General features: G+C 42.1%; 1 protein-coding gene across 1 annotated transcript in view; it reads right to left on the reverse strand.

Annotated features, from left to right (window-relative positions):
- ARSJ (arylsulfatase family member J) overlaps positions 1–20,436 on the reverse strand; it is a 47,211-nt gene that overhangs the window by 25,512 nt on the left and 1,263 nt on the right. The gene's annotated exons all lie outside the window — the stretch shown is intronic.

Genomic DNA, 20,436 nt, shown 5'->3' on the forward strand with positions numbered 1-20,436 from the left:
CTTATTAATTGAGAAGGGCAGCAGATTTTGCTGCATTAGAGGTTTTGGGGCGAGATAAATGAACTGCGATTAAAGCACGGTTGTTAAAGCCTAAACTGCTGAAAGATTTCTCTGAAAAGCAAACTGGTTCTGCAGGAAAATATCGTTAGTTTGGATCAGCATACTACAGACAGACAGAGTTTCTTATGGCATTAGCAGTTGATAAGCCCGGAGCAGACGGTGGAGGGGAAATATTTTGATTCCATTCCTGCCTGGCCAGTGTTGTACCAGCACCAACTGCTTCAGACGCTTTTGCAGCATGGCAATATTTGCAAGCGTTTCCTTCAAAAGCATGCAGGATTTAATTTAAGTACGCAGCACTGTTTTGACACAACTTATCAACTGCTCCCAAACAGAGCAGATTCAGACCACGCTTGTTCCATTTGCTAAATTCAAAATTTCCCACGCGCAAGCCAAGGGAATTCGGCTAGACAAGGGCAGGGGTTTTTGTACGCTTTTTTTTTTTAAAGCCAGCTACTAAGGCCATGTACATTTGTTGCCAGAAGATTGAAAGTTCAAGTGAGATAGCAAATTTATTTTCCATAGAAGAACAGCAATAGAGAAAATGAAAACTTTTATGTCTCCCTTGCTAATCTTTTTCTAGATACCAAAACTTTCCTTGGCATTCAGCGTTCCATTATTTTCGCTTTTAAATTGGACACAAGACAGCTCTTTTAAAAGCTACTTCCAATTACGTACATGATCGCTTGGAATAAATCATTTTAAAACTAGGGCTCTTCCGCCATAATTTTCATTTGGATGAGGGCTCCTAATACAGTAGTTGCACTTAACAAAAATTAGGTCAGGCAATACATTAAGAAGGCCAACGGACATCTATTCTACAGAGCGTTCTATCATCACTGCAGGGAAACGACAGTATTTCTTTTTAGCAGTAATGTATTTTTGAGCATTGAAGTTTTTCTTCTAGGAAGCCTTTTTAAAAGGCTGGTTACTTTTACAGGACTTATTATTTTGAACAGCGAATGTTTCAAATCTTCAGCACTCTTCTGAAAACTATGAAAACCACTGGATTTTACAAAGTTACAGTACTGTGCACACAATCTGTCCAATTCACAAGGATGCCTTGTTAATGTCAAAGAAAAAAAGACAAGAAAACGTGTGATATTTAAAAACCCAGGAATCCCTGGCTGAGCAACAGATCTTGCCTTCTACAGTAATGCTAGTTGAAATGAAGAAACTGATAATTTTGGGGGTTTTGTGACCATCTTGATGGTTTCAACCTAGTAAGGGATTATTTTTCCTACTTTCTTCCTCATAAACCATGTTCTTTGGAGAGGAAGAGAAGAAACTCTCATGCAGAATTAAAAAAACGCATGGTTTATTCCTGAAACCCAAACCCGATTTGCTGATAATAATCGACAATTCTGTTTTGCTGGACATGCTTCAAAAGAAAATAAAGGTCACATTTCTAATGGAAACGGATATTAGCTATCGTAGCGGAAACACCCGGAGCACATCTGATTGGTCACCTCTAATCTTTAAAACCTCATGAGGCCCCAGCAGTAATTTTGTAGAAAATGTCCTTGCTGTTAAGCATCATACGTCTACTTCGAAAGACCTGAAAGCTTCAAGCGGTCTTATAAAAAGACACCTTCACAGGTCAATGTCCGTTAGTCCATTAAATTGCTCTTTCCTCAGCAGAGGAACAAAGTAATGAGAATATTAAAGAGTACAAGTGGACTTGTATTGTTGAATATGGGAGCGTATTAGCTTCCTGACCCTGTGTATGATTTACGTTCACCTTGATCTGCAAAACAGACAATGTTTTTTGTGAAGAAATGAACTCAAACAACTTCATCTTGAGGTCTACTAGCCACAAGGCTCAGCTCTACCTATGGAGAAATTACAGCGTGTTAAAGACAAATCCTTCCTTGCTCACTATCGGATGCGCACAACTGCGCTTCTAACTGGGACAGCCTGGTTTCCCGGCTTCTACCAGCCTTGTCCTGCCAGCTTCAGCACAACAACACGGCTACACAGAAGGTTCTGTCCACTCATTTTGGTAATTGTTTGCCTCATTTCTTCAGAGAAACAAATTAAGATTGAACAATCAATCTATTCCTATCTTCATTTAATACCTGCAGATCACATCCAGTAATACTCTAGCATAGCAGGACTCATTGACAACGGCATGGGTCACTTAACGTTGTAATGCCCAAACCTGAGATAATTGTTTTGTTTGGCAAAATAGAAACACAGAGAAGGGAGAGTAGAAACACCTCAAATCCAAAAACAAAGCCCAAACACCCAAGACTCCGAAAGCCCAAAGCATCGTGAAATACCCATACGATTTCCTTAATGAATCCTGAAAATATATTCAGCAAATTCAGTTTCGAGTTCTAAGATGAACCATTTGCAATAAGTTTATTTAAGTTAAAGGCATTTTCACTCTTAAAATACATCTGTGACAACTAAGTAAAAGCAATTGGGTTAATTACATTTACAGCAATTACTTTCACATGGGTTATGAATACATTTTTAAGGTGAAATTTATACACAGTCAATGCCATTACCTGTGCAGACTGTGAATTTGCGCTAGGAGAACTGCTGCGTTGCCTGCTGGACAGGAGAATTGAAATTCAAAATGAACTTGAATTAGAGGAATAGCCTGAACTAAAAAGGCAATACATTTACAACAACTGCAAAGTAATGCTTTTAGGTAGGAATAATCAACTGCACAAACCTATTTTCTCACAGAAAAAAAAAAAAAAAAGATCTGGGGCTTACTGATAACCCAACCTGAAGACGAGTCAGGAACGACTTGATGTCGGGGAAAAAAAGCATCACCTTACTGGGATGTATAAGAGCGATGGGTTAAGTAAAACATATGACGTCCTGTCTCAAGTAAGGCAATGAAACAGCTGACAAATGTTTTTCAGGTCTGTTAGAGAAAAAGGAAATGCATTTGCTTCAGAGCCAAACATTCAGACCAGCGACGGGACATACTGGCCGTTACCTTATTATAGTTTGGGATGACTTGAGCGCACTCTGACCAGCACTGTACCAGAACATGGGTGTTCTAACGGGAACGAACCCATAGGGATAACCATCTTGGTTTAAATTGCAGATCAGAGCTTAACTGTGGTAAAAATAGTAGAAAATCTGTTGTTCTTGTGACATTTCCTACTCAGCAGCAGTGGAAAAAATAGCGTCATATACTCTTTGATACACAGATGCTTTGGCCAGATTTTCTGCTGAGGTAAATTCATGCCAGTAAAGGAGCTGATGTCCTGCCTTCCAATTACTCAACAGTGAAAATATTTTAGAAAACTTTGTGATTTACAACAAAATATTGAGGCAGTACTGGTCAAACTTCAGCTAGAACATCGTGTCCTGTTCTGGGCATCACTTTTCAGGAAAAATGGACACAACTGTAAAAAGTCCAGAGAAGAACATGAAAAGCCTTCAGAGGTATATAAATCACAATCTGTGGGGCAAGATGGAAAGCACTGATTTTACTCAGGTCAGAGAGGGGAAGAGCAGAGAGACACGTGATAACAGACATCAGTCGTACAGGAGATATAGCAACTTCTTGTAGCGAAGTAAGTTCTTCACTTGGGAATTGTTAAGAGATCATATGCTTAAACTGCAGCAAGAAAGATGGAAGGTAGACAATTCAAAAACTATATAACTGAAATTACCACTAAGACTGCTTGAGGGAAATGTGGAAGTCTTTGTTGAACGTTTTTAGGAACAAGCTGTTCTCATGTATTTTAATAATATTTTGGTTTTGATTTCCTAAAGTAGGATGCAGTAGGCAACTTCTTAAGATTTAAGAAATCCTTGTTTTCTAGAGGACTCTGTATGGATACAAAGCAGCAAACACCAGTTTATTCTCTCCATTCCCAACCGGCCCGAAGCAAGCCAGCTGCAGTTCAGGAGCCGTAAAAAAACCCAAACATTCCAGAGCTGTGCCTAAGCCAGTCAGCCCAGCTGAGATTGTGTCAAACACAGAATTTTTATGTGCAGCAAAAGCAACCAGATCCACAGCAAATCGCTGAGGGAAAAAAAACCACCAAAACAGTCTGAGCAGCACAGCGCTGAATTTGTTCCTTCAGCACAAAGAGGGAGAGTTCGTCCCCGTTACAGGAACGCTGCCAGTGCCTGCGGGAGCTGGGTCCGGCAAACCCAACCATCACAAAGAAGGGGTGTGGGGGGGCTGCACCCAGGAGGCTGCAGTTGTAAAAAGAACATCGGCTTTCCTAAAAAAACCCTCTTTCTCCGATCAGGTTGCAAACCGAAGCGAAAGAAATTTCCCTGCGCTGCTCAGACAAGCTGGCAGTAGCAGAGAAGTAAATTCCAGGACTTGTAGTAAATCAGTGACGCATGGTTTGGTTTGAATAAAGAAGGGGGAACTTGGAATAATCTAGACAGATCCATCATATCACATCACATATCATATCGTGTCACAGCTGATTAGAAACCCCTGAACTGTTTCCAAGTGCTTTAGGTTTGCTTTCTTTACAAACATTCTTAGGACTAGCACAACCCTGGTAAAGTTCCTTCTTCTCCCTGTTAGTATCACCTTGCCTGCCAGTTTTAAAATACTACGCTGATAGCAAACTACGGGGTAAAAATCAAATATTTATGAGAAAATCTCCTTTGACAGCAAGCTTTCAAACTGTTTTAAAATATTTTCAGAGCTGCGCAAGGAGGATTTTCTACGATACTCCTCAAAGTGTATTTACTACTGTGATCAACTATCATTAATCCAGTCTTAAAATACTCCGATAAGGCAAGTATCCATGTTCTTACTTTACAGGTAAGCCGCACGCGTGCACGCCAGTCACTGAACAGAAATTCTGCTCGTGTCTGAAAGATGCATCGAGCTTGCTATTCAGCCAAAAAACACCTGAAGGATTACAGAGAGAACTACAGGAGAGGGGGACACGGTTCTTTAGACCCGTGGAGAAGACTTGGTGTGGCTTCCCCTTCGCTCGGTGCCCGAGACGGGATCAGGAGGGAAACAAAACGGATTTGAGTCTGGGCAGCCGAATCGATTGGCCTTGGACGCAGACGGAAGACTCCAAAAGGACAACCTACCTGGTGGGCTGGTATCCAGGAAAGCCTGGAAAATGTCTGGGAGGCTGCAAAAGTTTAAAACTGATCCTGGAGAAACCTGAAAGGCTCAAATTTTTTTTTTTTGGGGGGAGGATAGTGTGAAAAAAGTCAAAGAGGAATCCCGAAAGCTGGGAGGGAAGTGTTGCACAGAGAACTACTATTACAATGGACATCATAATTTCCTGTGCTTTTTCCCTAGAAGGATGAGAGATCCAGAAGGAGGTGGCAACAAGGTCAAGTTAATAAGCGTTGATTAAATTCTAGAAGCCTCTCCTGCTCCAAACCTGTAACAGCAGCGTCATAAGAAGGTTCACGGAGGCAGATGTGCAATTGAAGCTGGGACAAGTCACACAGCCTGCCTGTGGCCATAAAGGCAATCCAAGAGAAGATTTCGACCAGGACAGATGTGGTAATCCTCGTAGTCTGCTCTAGCTGCTATCCCACTTCTCCCCAGCCCCAGGAAATAAATCTGCCATTGTCCTTCTTGAAAGAACTTCATCCAGCAGAGCTCTGCAGGATACGGCTCTTCATTTGTTATTTGTTTCTCTAGCTGAGGGAAAGCAGGCATGGTAAGGCTCAAAGAATTTGATTCAGCACGTTTTTCACGCAGGAGTAGCAGTCATATACTTTAAGTGTGTAAATAAGGTGTTTTGAGTCACCTCCTCAGAGATGTCCATTTGTCTCCACTGATGATATATACAAACATCTGCACAGGGTCCCAGCTTCGGGGCTTTAATTTGCATCTAAGTCAGATGCCAGCAGTAGGCACTGTGTAATGGCTTGAGCGCTCCCTAAGGGGTGAACTTGCACAAAAAAGCTGCTTTTCACAGTGCCAGCCGTATTATTTTCAACTACCATTGTTTTTTTTTTCAAACCAAACTTTGCATTATTAATACCGCAATTAATGCTTAGCATGAATACCATGAATTTGAAAACATACAAAACGTTTGAGTTTTTTGGTCATTCGCACGTTCCATCTAATAATTTAAATCAATGATTCTAACATAGGAACTTATTCTTAATTTACAATTACTATCAACCTCACTGCACTCAGCGTTAATTAGAAAAAACACCTCATCTCACACAGGCATCCCTACCATCACGCCTATGCTACTCATTTTATTTTCTAAAACACGCACACATCACAAGAGAAAAACTAGGAAACAGCTTTCTCCTAGTTAGCAGGGAAGGATGAGGGATTTTTCTCTGTTTTTCTTCTTCGGTGATGGGCACCTTCACCCTACAGCAAGGGCTTCCAAGTACACGATCCCGAGGTCAGAAAGGAAAATCTTTTGTCATCTGACTGGCTGCTTACATTTTTTCTCCTGTATCTGCTTCTAATCCTAAATACCTTTATTATGAAGATCACTAATTTTCTAAGGAGTACAAATGCCCCTCAAGCCCCACCAAAAAACCAGCTACGACATGAAATCATTTCACACAGAAATGTGTTACTCTGATTTTTTTTTTTGTCTTTTAAGATGTCTCAGACTGTGACTTGTTTATTGAGAAAAACAAAGCAAAACAGCCCACAAACTTAATTTTGCCTTACCTAAGCTGACTCACCATGGTTAACGGTAGCAAAATATATGTTTTTGCTACCAAAGTGAGCAGGTATGACTCAGTTACACAGAGGAAGCACGTTGAATAATAAAGTGTCATCTCAACGTGACAGTTTTTCAGATTCAAAAGCACTATAAGGACTCGCACAGAAAAGCTACAACTGTACAAAACCTGTTCAATGAGCCTCCTGGTAAAGATCATGCCTAGGTAACAAACGCGGCGTAGGAGATAGCGGCTAAAATTCAGACTATTAAACTCCAGTGCACCTGGAGGTCACACTCAGTAGCAGAAGGCAGACTATCAAAAGGATGCTGAAAAAAGCCACTTGGCTTCCAGCAGGAACACAGATAAGAGCCTTGAGGTTAGTGCAGAAGACATTAACATGTACTTGAGCCACATTTTCCCAGTGGAAAACAGCCAATGTTTTGCATGGCAGAAACATAATGTACTATATAGAAAGCTCTGAGCTCTACTTTGAGCAGAAGCATTTCTACTGAAAACGTCTATAAAAATACTTGACTCTTCCAACCGGAGGCTAAAAACTCTGTTGCTGGCAGGCTTCAGTTTGCCATCAGCTCCACTCTGGCAAGACTCATCCTGCAAAGCCACATCACAATTGGATAAAGCAAACTTTCAAATTGATACAAGGAACACAGAGAGTTGGGATTGTTCAGCCCAGGAGATCTTCGAGCAGCCTTCCAGTATCTAAAGGGGCTACAAGAAAGCTGGACAGGAACTTTTGACAAAGGCATGTAGTGACAGGACAAGGGACAATGGCTTTAAACTCAAAGAGGGGAGATTTCGATTAGATCTAAGGAAAAAATTGTTCACTCTGAGGGTGGTGAGACACTGGAACAGGTTGCCCAGAGAAGCTGTGGATGCCCTATCCCTGGAAGTGTTCAAGACCAGGCTGGATGAGGCTTTGAGCAACCTGATCTAGTGGAAGGTGTCCCAGCCCATGGCAGGAGGGTTGGAACTGGATGATCTTTGAGGTCCCTTCCAACCCAAACCATTCTATAACACAAAACCAGAAGCTGGTAACAATGGAAACCCAGTATCTAACCACGTCATTGCCGCAGGTGGCAAAAACACAAAAACCACTGAAATCAACAGAGAACCTTAAAACTCTAAGAGATGCTACAGGAAGTTTCACCGTGGGAAGCACGTTACTGCCAAAGGTTATGAAATGAAATCTGTAACAGAGTACAGACTCAACAGGGCTATAACGGTGACAAACAGTATTCCCCAAGCTCTTCATCATTACATAAGACTGCATCGCTTCCGGCATATATACCTAGTATTACCAAAATGGCCACAGATTTTATCATAGAGGCTCATTCTTTTTCATCTTACATGAAGTCTTAAAGGTTTTGCAGTGTAAAAGGAACAAAATTGTAGTTACAAAATTAGGAACCAAGGAAACGTTATCTTCCTTCCACACTGTGCAAGGGGTCGAATCCTCATCTTTCTATTAAAATGAATTCCATATAGTAACAGCAGCAACAGCGAAGTTAAGAAGAAAGAAGACAGAAACAAATATCACGAACTCCATAACCGCTTCATTGCAGTACATACCTGACACCCATAAGTCTGTCTGTCTTTAGCAATGTATATACTTCCTGCACAGATCTGGTAAAAGTAGAGGTGCCTGTTCAGAATTTGAGACACAAAGCTAAATTCAGTGGTGTTATATTCCCACCAATATGCCGTGTTCTTATAGAAGCAAGACTTGAACAGGGCTGTAATAACAAAGACTCTGGAGAGCACGCGTTCAGGCTGGCCACAAGGGCCATAAACCAAGCAGGCAAACATGCCAAAGACTTTATTTTTTGCCTGAAGTACTTCTACAGGGGGAGAAACAACCCAGAAGTTGTTCCTTCCTCCCCTCCACCAGGAATGTTATCGTGACAAATGAGAACCATAAAATCATTTAAGTTGGAAGCAACTCGTGAAGGTTGTTTAGATCCAAGCCCTTACAACTGGAGGGCTAATTCCAAGCTCAACTAGGTTGCTCAGAGCACTCGCCAGTTTCTTTTAAATTTCTCCAAGAACAGAAATCACACAACCTCTCTGAGCAGCCTAATCCAGCCTTGAGGTGACCAGTGCCCATTGCCCTTCTTCCTTTCCCTGGGCACCTGAAAGAACCTGCTCCCGCCTCCTCTGCTCCTCCCAGGAGACATCCCTGAAGACAGGGATGGATTCCCCTCAACCTTGCCTTTAGCAAAGTAAGAAATCCAGCTCTCAAAGCCTCACCTTGTGCATCAGGCGGAGGGAAAAGCCAAGAAAAGCATCCTACGAGACAGTAAAGCCTAGAAGCAGGCTACAAATCAGAACAAATGTGAAATGATGATAGTAAGGTAGAGTACAGAAGTGAAAAAAACCTGCTTTAAAAGAAATCAGCAAACATACTAAGATAGCTTTCTGTGAAGTTTGAGGACCATGGAACAGTTAAGGAAGGAGCTGCCATTATGTGACAGTCATTAAGAAATTCATTAAACTAATTTCATCAGTTGGCCCTTAAAAAGAAAAAAAAATCTATTTTTAAGAGATGAATGGAAATATGAAAAAAGTTCATGAAACGTTTTTCTTAAGTTCATGAAAACTGGTAACTTGGCAAAGATAGGGAATTCCCTAACAACAGCCTAGACTCCCATTTCTTGAATACTTTGCAATATTTTCTTATTTCAAGGAGGAAACAAACAATAGAAGAGAGTTTATGAAGTCAGAATGTCTCTGCTGTGTAATATGAGCTGGCAGGAGGCCTGAGGAGACCATCTCCAGAGGTGCCCTCAAACCCGTTTTTCCATGACTCTCGGAACTCTAGTATGTGACACCTAAAACGAAATATATAAACATGATGGTAAGTATTGTTTTGATAAAGTGTATTAAATTCAGAGTGGCACAATTTGTTAGGTAACAGTATATGGATTAGAGTATATTTAGCCTAAAGATACTACGTTGCTTTCCCCTACCCTGAGACTAATTTTTTCCACTCCCTCCAGCTTCCTATTTTCCTCAAACTGGAATGTTTCTTCAAATTTGTAATTTTCTCCTTCAAAACAGAAGGGAACTCATTTCTTAGGAGAGCTTATTATCACAGAGATTGCCTCTACAGTAGTGCCTTGGTACTCACTTCTGTTCTATAAATGTTAAAGAAAAATCACATAACGTTATCTCGGAATGGTACAATATTTTTCATCGGGGAGGAAACTCTTGAAAATGCATAAATGAAGAAGAGAAAGATGGACTGAATCTGAAAATGGACACAAGAGACTTATCTAGCAAAGAGCTAGTATTCTGACAAATGGATGTATTGGAATTCAAATGTACTCCAAAAAGCTGAATGAATATTTCAAAATTATTTTTTCAAAAAGTAAAAATAAAAGCCAAAGTAATGTAGTTACAATCATACATTTCTCTATAATCAGATTAAAATATCATCAAGAATTAAGGACACTGGTTTGCTTTTAGTACTAAACATCAGGTATTTTTAATTATTAGAAGAAATACGTTTGATTCTTTCGAATACTTTGATGTTCAACAAAGGCAAATTCCGGTTTTCCAGCGTCCATCACATAAACTGCCTGTATGCCATCACTCCATGCCATAATATAACTAACACTTAAGAGCAAGGGAACGCAATAGCGTTAATAAATAGTATTTTGAAACACCTTTATCATACGGATCTCTACGCACAGAACGATAACCAGACCACACGACGTGTACAGCAGAAGCTGGAAACTGGTAACCTGGCAAGACGCGTCGCAAAGTCTGTCTTTCACTTATTAGAGTCCTAGACAAATTGAGACAAGAGGAGGGAGTTCAGGCCTGCTTCTACGCATCTGCTGAGGACTGAGACTTCAAGCAAGGTGAAGATTTGCAGGACCTTCTTTTGTCCTGTTTTTAGTATCGTTTAAAGCATCCAAATACTGGAATAAACACTTTCATGCTTACGAATCTCAGCAACCAAATACGTTTCTGTGACTTCTCACGTGCCTTTTGAAGGAAGCATGGGACTGCAGGTCCTACTCTTGCTGGTGCCACTAGATCAGCAGCCCCCCCTTTCCTTCCGCACCCCTGCCCACGGCCAAGACGCAGTTGATCACAGAATCACAGAACGTTAGGGATTGGAAGGGACCTCAAAGGATCATCTAGTCCAATCCCCCTGCCGGAGCAGGACCACCGAGATCAGATCCGCAGATCACAACCAACCACCTGCAAATACTACGTGCCTCGTCGGCGACAAAGTTGTCACGGCACAAACGTCTTTATCCAGCAGGTGTTTAAGTGTAAGAAAAATGAGGGATGGGTTTGGTTCCTACACATGGATCTTTTGCCCCTGGGCTGAAAATAAAGGCTCTGGGGCCATAGCATACTTGCAGTAGTAACATCTACTTTAATGCTTATTATCTAACACAGTAGTCTCTTCCTATATGCATTTGGGAAGATAATTTTATGTTTGAAGCGTATTAAAACATATTTAATTATTCCAAGTTTGTTTTCTAACTCTGGCAATGTTTCCCTCCTCCCACCAACCTAGAGCTTGACTATCTGGTGATATCAGCTTGAATTAATAAGCAGGTGATAGCTGACACAGTTAATTATCGTATTACAATCGCAGTTAAACTAGAATCATGAAACATGTTTAACTCATTTCTTATTACGAGCCAGCAGGTACAATAAAGTTGCCTGTTTAAAATTTTCCAATTTCATCACAGACCACAAAAAGTCCAAAGCTATTTTAGTCAAATGTCAATGGTTAAAACATCTTTTATATTGATATTTTAAATTTGTTACCCAGTAGTGTTATCTTCATTTCTTTCTGAACCCTTCACGTTGCTTTTTGGCCTGCCAATTTACATTTCCAGAGACAAGCTGAGGCCACCAGCCAGATCTACTTGCTTTTAAGTAGGAGAACTAAGAAACTGGGCAGCTAAGATACAGAGAAAGCCAACACATCCTACACAGGATCGCTCACACGGGTGCAATCTTTGTTCACCTTGTACTATTTATGTCAATCTCATGAATTAAGGCTGGTGAAACTACCTCATCCGTTCTTAAGCGTATGTTGTAAAACTAAGCCAACTCACATCAGGAGAGAAAATCTGACTATGAATCAATACAAAACAAGGAAAAAAAAAAAAAGGAAATAGGAAACATCAAAGATTTACAGCAAGGAATTAATGGGAAAATATTAGTGCAAGAAACTGTACTAGTCTGGAACAGAACATGAAAAAAGCAGTGCTAAGTGTCACACACTGAAGAGGCAATTGCTCACGCGTGTCAAACGGCATCCATTACTAAATGTTAACATTTTTAATGTAAATTACCAGATTCAACAAATTATAAACTTTGCATACAAACATAAATTCAAGCCAATTACTACACCACTCATATACAAAAAACAAACCCTAACTCTCCAAAATCTGAAATAGATTATTCTATTAGTTTGTTAAAAAAAAAAAACAAACATAAGACACAAGTTTCATAAATCCAATAGCTACGTTTTCATCCACTTATCTTTCTTGGCATGTGGTCATGCAAAATAAATGCTTATCCTTTTCAGTTATCATATTTTATTATTATTTTTATTTGCCTGTGCACATATTAATGAAATATTACTCTACGGATATGAAATGTTACAGTAATAATGTCCTCAATTCTATGAGGACTACTCTGCTAGGCACACATCATGAAAATAAAAAAAGAAAGAGGCGCATTTATAATGGATTCAAGAATCATCAAACATTTTCTAAGTTCTCCATTACCTTAAAACAATATTGTATTAATGCGTGCAGAGGTCCTGACTGAACAAAACAACCTGGTCTAGTGGAAGGTGTCCCTGCCCATGGCAGGGGGGTTGGAACTAGATGATCTTTGAGGTCCCTTCCAACCCAAACCATTCTATGATTCTATGAAAACAAATACATAATCGTTCTAAAACTAAAAGGGCAGAAAAACTCAAAATCAAAGCTAAGATTCACACAATTATGAAAAGAAACCCCTGGGTCTGACATTGTCACTGACACAAGTGTCACAAAGACAAAAAGAAAGTAGACAGATCTTTCCCTTCTTCTTTAGCTCATAAATGACCTTCAGCTCATGAATCTGGCAAATCTTTCTGTGAAGTGTCAATTATTTTAATGAAAATGTCAATTTAATTTATTCAAATTTTAAGTCCCACCTAATCGGATCATCTTGGTCTAAATCCTTTGATGTGGAATCCCACCTTTTTACTCCAGTTTTATTTCCAGATCCTCATTGCAGTTTTCCATCTTGATTCACTTCAAGGGTCTCGTGAGGGAAGAGTAACATTAAAAAGTGAGAGGAGTTTTAAGAGAAGTCCACAACTACCACTCGCTCAAGTTTTTGTTATAGGCAGCAATATGCATCATCAATGACAAAGCAAACATATCAGGAACACTGCTGAAGGAGCAAAATGCCTTAATTATTTTAAGCCTAACTTTTCCATGGAATGTAATTTCTCTTTTCCAGTAAAAAAAAAACAACAAAAAGACAAAACAAACCCCACAGGCTAAAAGTTGATAACTTAAACTCCTCAGGGTGCTCATAATTTAAAGTCACAAATTTTGTAAGCTTATTTCCGACTGTGTTTCTTTCACTTGCTGCACTTTGTACAAACTGCTGTCCTGGTTCGGCCCAGCCAGCGGCTCCGCCAGCGCTCAGCCCTCAGCGAGGGGCAGAGGGGAAAAATGGAGGAAAGGGCTGAGGGAGAGCCAGGAACAGGGCAGGAGCACCCACCGACCGTGGCCCCGGGCAGAACAGACTGGCCTGGGGACAAACCAATTCCATTTATTAACAGTTACTGGAGAGGACAGCAAGAAACTACAACAGATCTTAGAAACAACACCTCCCCCTCCCGCCTTTTTCTTCCCGCCTCTACCTCCTCCTCAGCGGCGCAGGGACGGGCAATGGGGGCTGCAGGGCAGCTCCTCACACGTTGTTTCTGCCGCTCCTTTCCCAAAGGAGGACTCCTGACACTCCTTCCCTGCTCCAGCGGATCCCTACTCACGGGAAAGTCCACAGACTGCTCCACCATGAGCCCTTCCCGCCGCAGCACACCATCCTGACCCCTCAGATCGCTCCGCCGCGGGCTGTTACCGCAGCCCCGGGTTCTGAGGGAGCTGCCACGCGCTCCGCGGCGGTCACAGACTTCAGACTCCGTCGTGAGTCTCGTTCCCTACGCCCTCCCTCAGGCTCGGCACCTCTGCTCCAGCGCGGGCTTCTCCCGGGTGGGTCTGTGCCCCACCGAGTGCCCCATGGCTGCGGGGGCCACCTCACCGCGGGCTGAGGGGAATCCCCGCTCCGGCACCTCCTCCCGCACCATCTGCACTGACCTGGTGTCCGTGCGGCCGCTCCTCTCCGCTCTCAGCCCTCTCCGGACCACTCGGCTCAGCGGCGCCCTGGCACGCGGCGCTGCCGCGGCCATCTGCAGCCGCGTGGCCCGGGCCCGGCGGGGCAGCCGCCGCCTGGGGGTGGGCAGGGGCGGCGGCCGCCTCCCCCTCACCTCACCGCAGTCCGGAGCGCGTTTGCGGCTCCTTTGTCCCGGACTTAAATCGGGCGTTGGCGAAGGCGCTGATTAACTCGGCCTGGCCTGAGGGGATGGGGTCCGGCCGGTTTGGTGGAGCCCGGGAAGTTACGGGGAGCGATCCCCGCCCCCCCCCCCCCCCGCTACCAGCTTCACGTAAACCCAACGCAACTGGAGAATAAAAATAAAAAAAAAAAAGAAGTTACTCCATTTCCACTGTCTAGTTATATATGTCAGATAACACTATGTTTGTGCTGCAAGCAGCAGACTTCAACTATCAGAAAATATTCTTAAATATTCCCAGAAAGTGATGCGAGAGAAAGTTATCACCACCTGTACTACGCTTTGCTACTTCCTCCATGTTCTTTTTTTCCATTCTTATTGTTTGCATGTAGTTTCCTTTCCAACTCTCTCCTCCAAACGCTCCTTTTTCACAGTGCATTAGTAATTACGGCGATATGAACAGGTTTCCTAAAAGCTTAATACCACAGAGCAGTTCAGTACCTGGATCTAATTTTAATCTAACAGAGAAGAGCACAGAAGCAGAACAAAATGAGAAAATTAAGTACTTGCACTTAATTGTTTATTTGTTCTCTGTGCAGGAGCTATATATACAGATATAGAGAAATATACATATATATGGACAGCGTCATCCTAAGTGAAAGACATAGCAAGAACATGGAAAAAGATACCTCAACGCCTTTGGCAGCAGTCCCACAAATTGTCCTGAAAGAAGTCAGCAGAAATAAATAATTACATACTGCAAGAGTTATGAAGGCCTAAGGGGAAAAAAAATCCCAACAATTTTCAGAGAAAAATGAGGATATGGGAAACAGGAATTTCTAGGAGAAAACTAAAATGAAACTTTCACACAGATGACTTTCTGTCAGAATGAACGCTGAAATCATTTCTAGTGTTTAAAAATATTTTATGAACGCCCTCCTTCAGAACGCCTTCTGCAGTCACTATACACTTCAAATGAGGCACAGATGAATACGAGCTGGAAGAGAAGCCATCCAGTTCAACCCTTTTCCCCAAGACTGATTCAACTACATTATGTCATTCCTGACATATTTGTCTTGTCTGTTCTTAATGACTGCCAATGAAGAAACTCAGCAGTTTCCCAAAGCCAGCTAATTCCAGTGTTTCACAATCCTCAGCATTTGAAAGTTTTCCCTATTACCTAACCTCAAGTTTTTTCTCTACTCCAGAAAGCCTCTCGTTTCTTGCACCATCCATCATGACACTGAAATCACATTATGCCTTTTCTCTTCGCTTAGCTCTTAAGATATTGAAGGCTTCTCACGTCCCTTCTCATTCTTCTCTTCTACAGACTAAACAACTCCATTTCTTTTGGTCTTTTCTCCACAGTTATCTTTCCGAGATATCCGATCACCCTTATCTGGACACTATCCAATAACACACATTGCTCTTGGAGAGCGATGCCCAAGTTTGGGCACAAGTGCTCCAACTGCAGAGCAGAAGGGCTGCTTCACATATCTACCAGGCTCCCCTGTTTACACAAACTGGTATGATGTTTGCCCTTTTTTTTTTTTTTTTTTTGTAATGGCATGACATTGCTGACTTTATATTCAGTGTAGGATTCATTATAATTCCAGCTATGTTTCTAAAGAACTGCTATCTAAGTGTTGTCCACCACTCTCTGCTTATAAAGTTATTCTTGCTTCACCATAGTATCTTCTCCTCATCGCTGCTGACTTGAGTTCTGCTTTTTTTCAGATTATTTCTCTAATTTGTCAAGATGATTTTCAACATTACCACAGTTCTTTAATGCTGGCATATTTAATCAGAACATTTTATTTCAACATCCAAGTTCTTAACAGAAACACTGAGCAGAACTAAACTCAGGTCCAATGACTGCCAAATCTCTACCGGAGAGCAGATGAAGTATCAGATGCTCTCTTGATACTTAGGGCTGACATTCTGCAGTCCTTCACAGTTTGTTTACTACAAAATAAGGAATGGGAATATACATAACAGAGTGTTATACACATTTCCCAGTGTTCCCATCAAGTCTTTGTGAGACTCTTCATTTCAACTCAGATGACTTCCCACTCACGCACCGTTGTACCGGATCCATCTCAGAGCACCCAAACTGCTGAAACTGCTGTTAGGACCGTTATGCACCCAGGAGACCTAGGGGAAGAGCAGCCTTGCCAAGAAGTCTGAACCCCCAGAATACAATATTCCTGCTTGCTTGCAAGTCAGCTGCGCTGCTTTCAATCAAGGAACTTTCAATTTCCTCTAGTCTATTTCTGTTTGTCAAAATAACTCTTAGTTTGCTGAGACATTGTCATTTTCGATGGTCAACCATATCTTGCTACACAGGGGTGCCTACAAGAGAATACACGCTAAGTAGCTATATATGGCTATATATTTTTATAACTGTATTATTTGTATAATTAGATAACAGATATAATTAAAAGGTGTAATATTTCTATAATTAGATAATAGATACAATTATTTATATTAAAATAACACTTGGATTATTCTTACTGATTGTACAATCTATTTCTGCCTGCTTTGGCTGAGCAAATTCTCAGTATTTCATTTTATCCCGGGAAAAAAAATAATAAAAGATTTAGTTCCCCAGACTTTCAACATTTCTCAACATTTTCCATCTCCACATTCCATCCGTCGTGCAAAGCTCATTCTTGAGATTAGAGTAGGGCTTCCATGATTCATAAGCGTTCACTGTAAAAGGGAGTTCAGATTCCTTGGTGATTCCACCAACGGCAACTCCTGCTTTTGTGTAGGTCAACAACCCTCCTATGGCCCCAAGGGATTCCAGTGCACATAATGGTCCTAAATGAACAAGTCTGATGGTCAGCAGCAAACTGGGAGGCGAGAAGAAGAAGTAGTTGTCTGTTGCTTTATAATGTCAAAAAAAAATACAGCACTTTAGGTCTACATTCCTTCTTTTCTTATCGGTCAGTCTTATTTCTCAAATTCTTTTACTAAGTATTGCTCCAGCAAATACAACTACGCTGCGTAATACCCTCTACGGAATTGGGTCAGCTACCCCAACAGATGTTCATCTAAGCTTATAGTCTTTTTGTCTCACCCGCTCAAAGAAATACTCCTCTTCTTGGTCACAATCTTTCAACATTTCTTAAAAAACTCTGGGAAACCATCCACACGCTGACTGTGCTTCACTAATTCTTCATTTAAAAAGGAGATGACTCTCCCTGATAACCCAACTTGACAAATTATCTAAATAAGCAACCCCACACATGACCGTAACAAATCCATCTTATTCTCTCTACCTTACCTTGATCCACTCTCGGTCACTCACATGCAGAAAACTTCACACACAAATAATCTTAGATTTTCTTAGTACGTTCCATGACCTGTATTGTTTCATAAATTGAGATCTTAAACCGTGCTACCAAACGGGTCTACAAGATTACTGATGCAACAAAAAATCATCAAGGCTATTAAGCACACAGGCACAACAGCTCACTCAGCAAGTGCTTGGCCTCCTAACCCCTTGTCCTAGGGGGTGAAAACTTGAAGACATGAAGCCTGAGCCACTATTTTTTATGTTCTTCTATGTAAATGACAATAGCATAAACAACAGAGATGAGCTTATTTTTCATTTCTTTCATGGAGGAGTTTAAAAGTAGTCTTTTAGTTGAGGCGCGTCCTGTACCACATTCTTGTCTCTCTGTATCTTAAGGACGCTCCAGCATGGTGGATGTATGCACACATACAAATGTCTTTGCCCTAAGATAATTTTCACCTCATCACTAGCTTAAAGCTAGGCATCCTGAGCTATTCTGCTTAAATTGTTTAGTTTATTGAGGCATGCCTGTTACTTTCGAGAAGAAAATAATTAAAAAAAATACTGTATCACGCAACACAATCGTTCTGGAGGACAACTTAGGTTCACTCATATCCTTTGGGAGGGCGGGGGAAAGAGAAAAAGCCAAACATACCTACAGTCTTTCTAGAACTTTGATTAAATTATATAATTTTAGATAAATTGTGCAATTTGTCAGCAGGTCAATAACCTCTTGAGTGCATGCAGGCCACTGCCCTGCCCAAACCAGCACGAAGCAACGCTAGGGATGAGTCTCCAAAAGCCCTGGATGAGTGAATTTTCAATCCAGCTGCAGGAGCTCGAGCAGGAACCGCAGAGGTCCCAGGAGCAGCTCAAGCCAGAGCAAACTCTTGCTCAGGTCACTTCTGCGACCGCAGCCGTGCAGCTACGGAGCTGGAGCTGAGCTGCTTCCCGAGAGCTTCTTCCCTTACCTTCCCTTTGTCTGCCCCAGTGCAGCCGGCCGGGAGAGCACATCACACGTAGCCCTCGGCCCACCGGCTCACGCTTTTCTCTTCCGTTCCCAAGATCCAGCTCAGCTGCAGCCCCCTCCCCACGCCCAGAAATAAAGCCCTGAATACGAAGCTGTGGAAGCTGTCCTCACTATTAGCCTTCAAATGATAGCTTTTGATGGAGTGGATGGGGAAAGAGGTAATACTGGTGGAAAGCAAGAAATGAAAGTAGAATAAAGGCTCAAGCATAGGTCATAGGAAAGCAGAGGGATGTAGAAGAGGTCAGAAAGGGGCTCACCAGCTGTGGTACAGCACAAAGGGGGAAAAAAAGAATTAATTCCACCTTTTCCTTTTAACAGGTCACCTCCAGCCTCCTTCCCTGTGCTCATTCACTAGCATGGGACAGCTACCCAAAGAAGGGTCTCTTTACTAACTCCAGCCTTAGAGGGACTGTCTGGAGACCCAGGAAGAATTTGGGGCATTCCAAGTCTCTTTGCCTGAAGTCCAATTTCTGCTTGGCAACGTGAGTCAGTGCTCCCTGACGAGTCAGGTTCATGCAAGTCCCTCTGCTTTTCGTAGATCAGTCCGGTCACGTTTGGAACACGTTAAGCACGATATGTGTATGGGAGGCATGGAGCATCCAGGTGGGCCTTCAGTGGACGAGCAGGCATTGAGCCTCCAACTAACACATTTTGGAATTCAAGACATAACAGCACTTCTCCTGGATTGGAAGTTTCTGAGTCCTGGCATTTTAATTAAGGTACCTCTACTAAGAAAGCATTATAAGTATTTATCACCAGCATTTATCTTCAGCTGGAAGGGATGACAGTATCCTCTGGATCTGCCTTGTTAATACTCCACCCGAACCTCTTAATCTCTCCCCATTCCCTCTCTTACTCCTCAGTCACGCGAGGCAGCTCCTTCTCTCTGCTGCTCCTTTTTCCCAAAGTAGAACAACAGGAAAAAATGTTCAGAGGCTTTTAGACCAGCAGACTAAGAAAATAAAAACGAAGCATAAGCAAATTTCTTTTTTCCTAGAAAAGGTTCCAAAACCAAAGCAGGCAGATTTGCAGACACATTTCCGCCTGACGAGCCGATGAAGAGAGCGGGGTTCCCCGGAACACGCCTACCTTGTACTATTAATAAACATTCACACCCAACCTGCGCCGTATTTAGTGAAGAATTAAAACAGTTAAACCGAGTGACTGTTTTTCCTCACTCGGCTTTTACTCTTTTCTCATCTTTAGACAACCTCTGCGGTCTCCGAGAGCCAGCACAGCACCCCGCTTCCCCTGGAACCCAGTCGTCCCCACTCCTCCAGCTGCCGCGTGAGTCATTGTTGCACAGCGTGACATTCCCTTCGGAAAGCAGGGCTTCCCAAACCACCGTCCTCAGAAAGCTGGCTGGCTATACGCTGCTGGTGCAGGTCCTCGCTTCCAACTGCTGCACGGCTCTAAAGACAACTGAGACGCGTTAAACGCTGCCCTGATGTACGTTTCCCCCCGTAAGCTGTGACTTTAGTCGCCGCAGGGCAACTACGTTCCGGTGAATGGGCGAGTAGGTGTCTCGAAATGACTTCTCTGCTAGGACACGGTCCGCATACGGGGAAAAAAAAAAAAACAAAAAAATCCAACCAAACCAAATATAAATGTGTGGGGAAGTCTCACTCCAGGTAACACATCAGCTCTCCATGCAAACCTCCCTGGTCCAGCAACTCTGGGAACTAGACCGAGACCAGGAATTGTCTCCAGCTCAACCATATGGAGACACAAGACACTGGGCCAGTTGCTTGTTTTATTTAAACATGTGTTTCTTTTACCAGCAATATTAACATTGCCTTGTTCCTGTTTATACTTAAGGAAAGGAGAAAATAAACTATGTAACTTTTTCCTCTTGTTTTGTTTTGTTCT

The sequence above is a fragment of the Tauraco erythrolophus genome, chromosome 5, assembly GCF_009769465.1.
Source record: "Tauraco erythrolophus isolate bTauEry1 chromosome 5, bTauEry1.pri, whole genome shotgun sequence".
Classification (NCBI taxonomy): Eukaryota; Metazoa; Chordata; class Aves; order Musophagiformes; family Musophagidae; genus Tauraco; species Tauraco erythrolophus.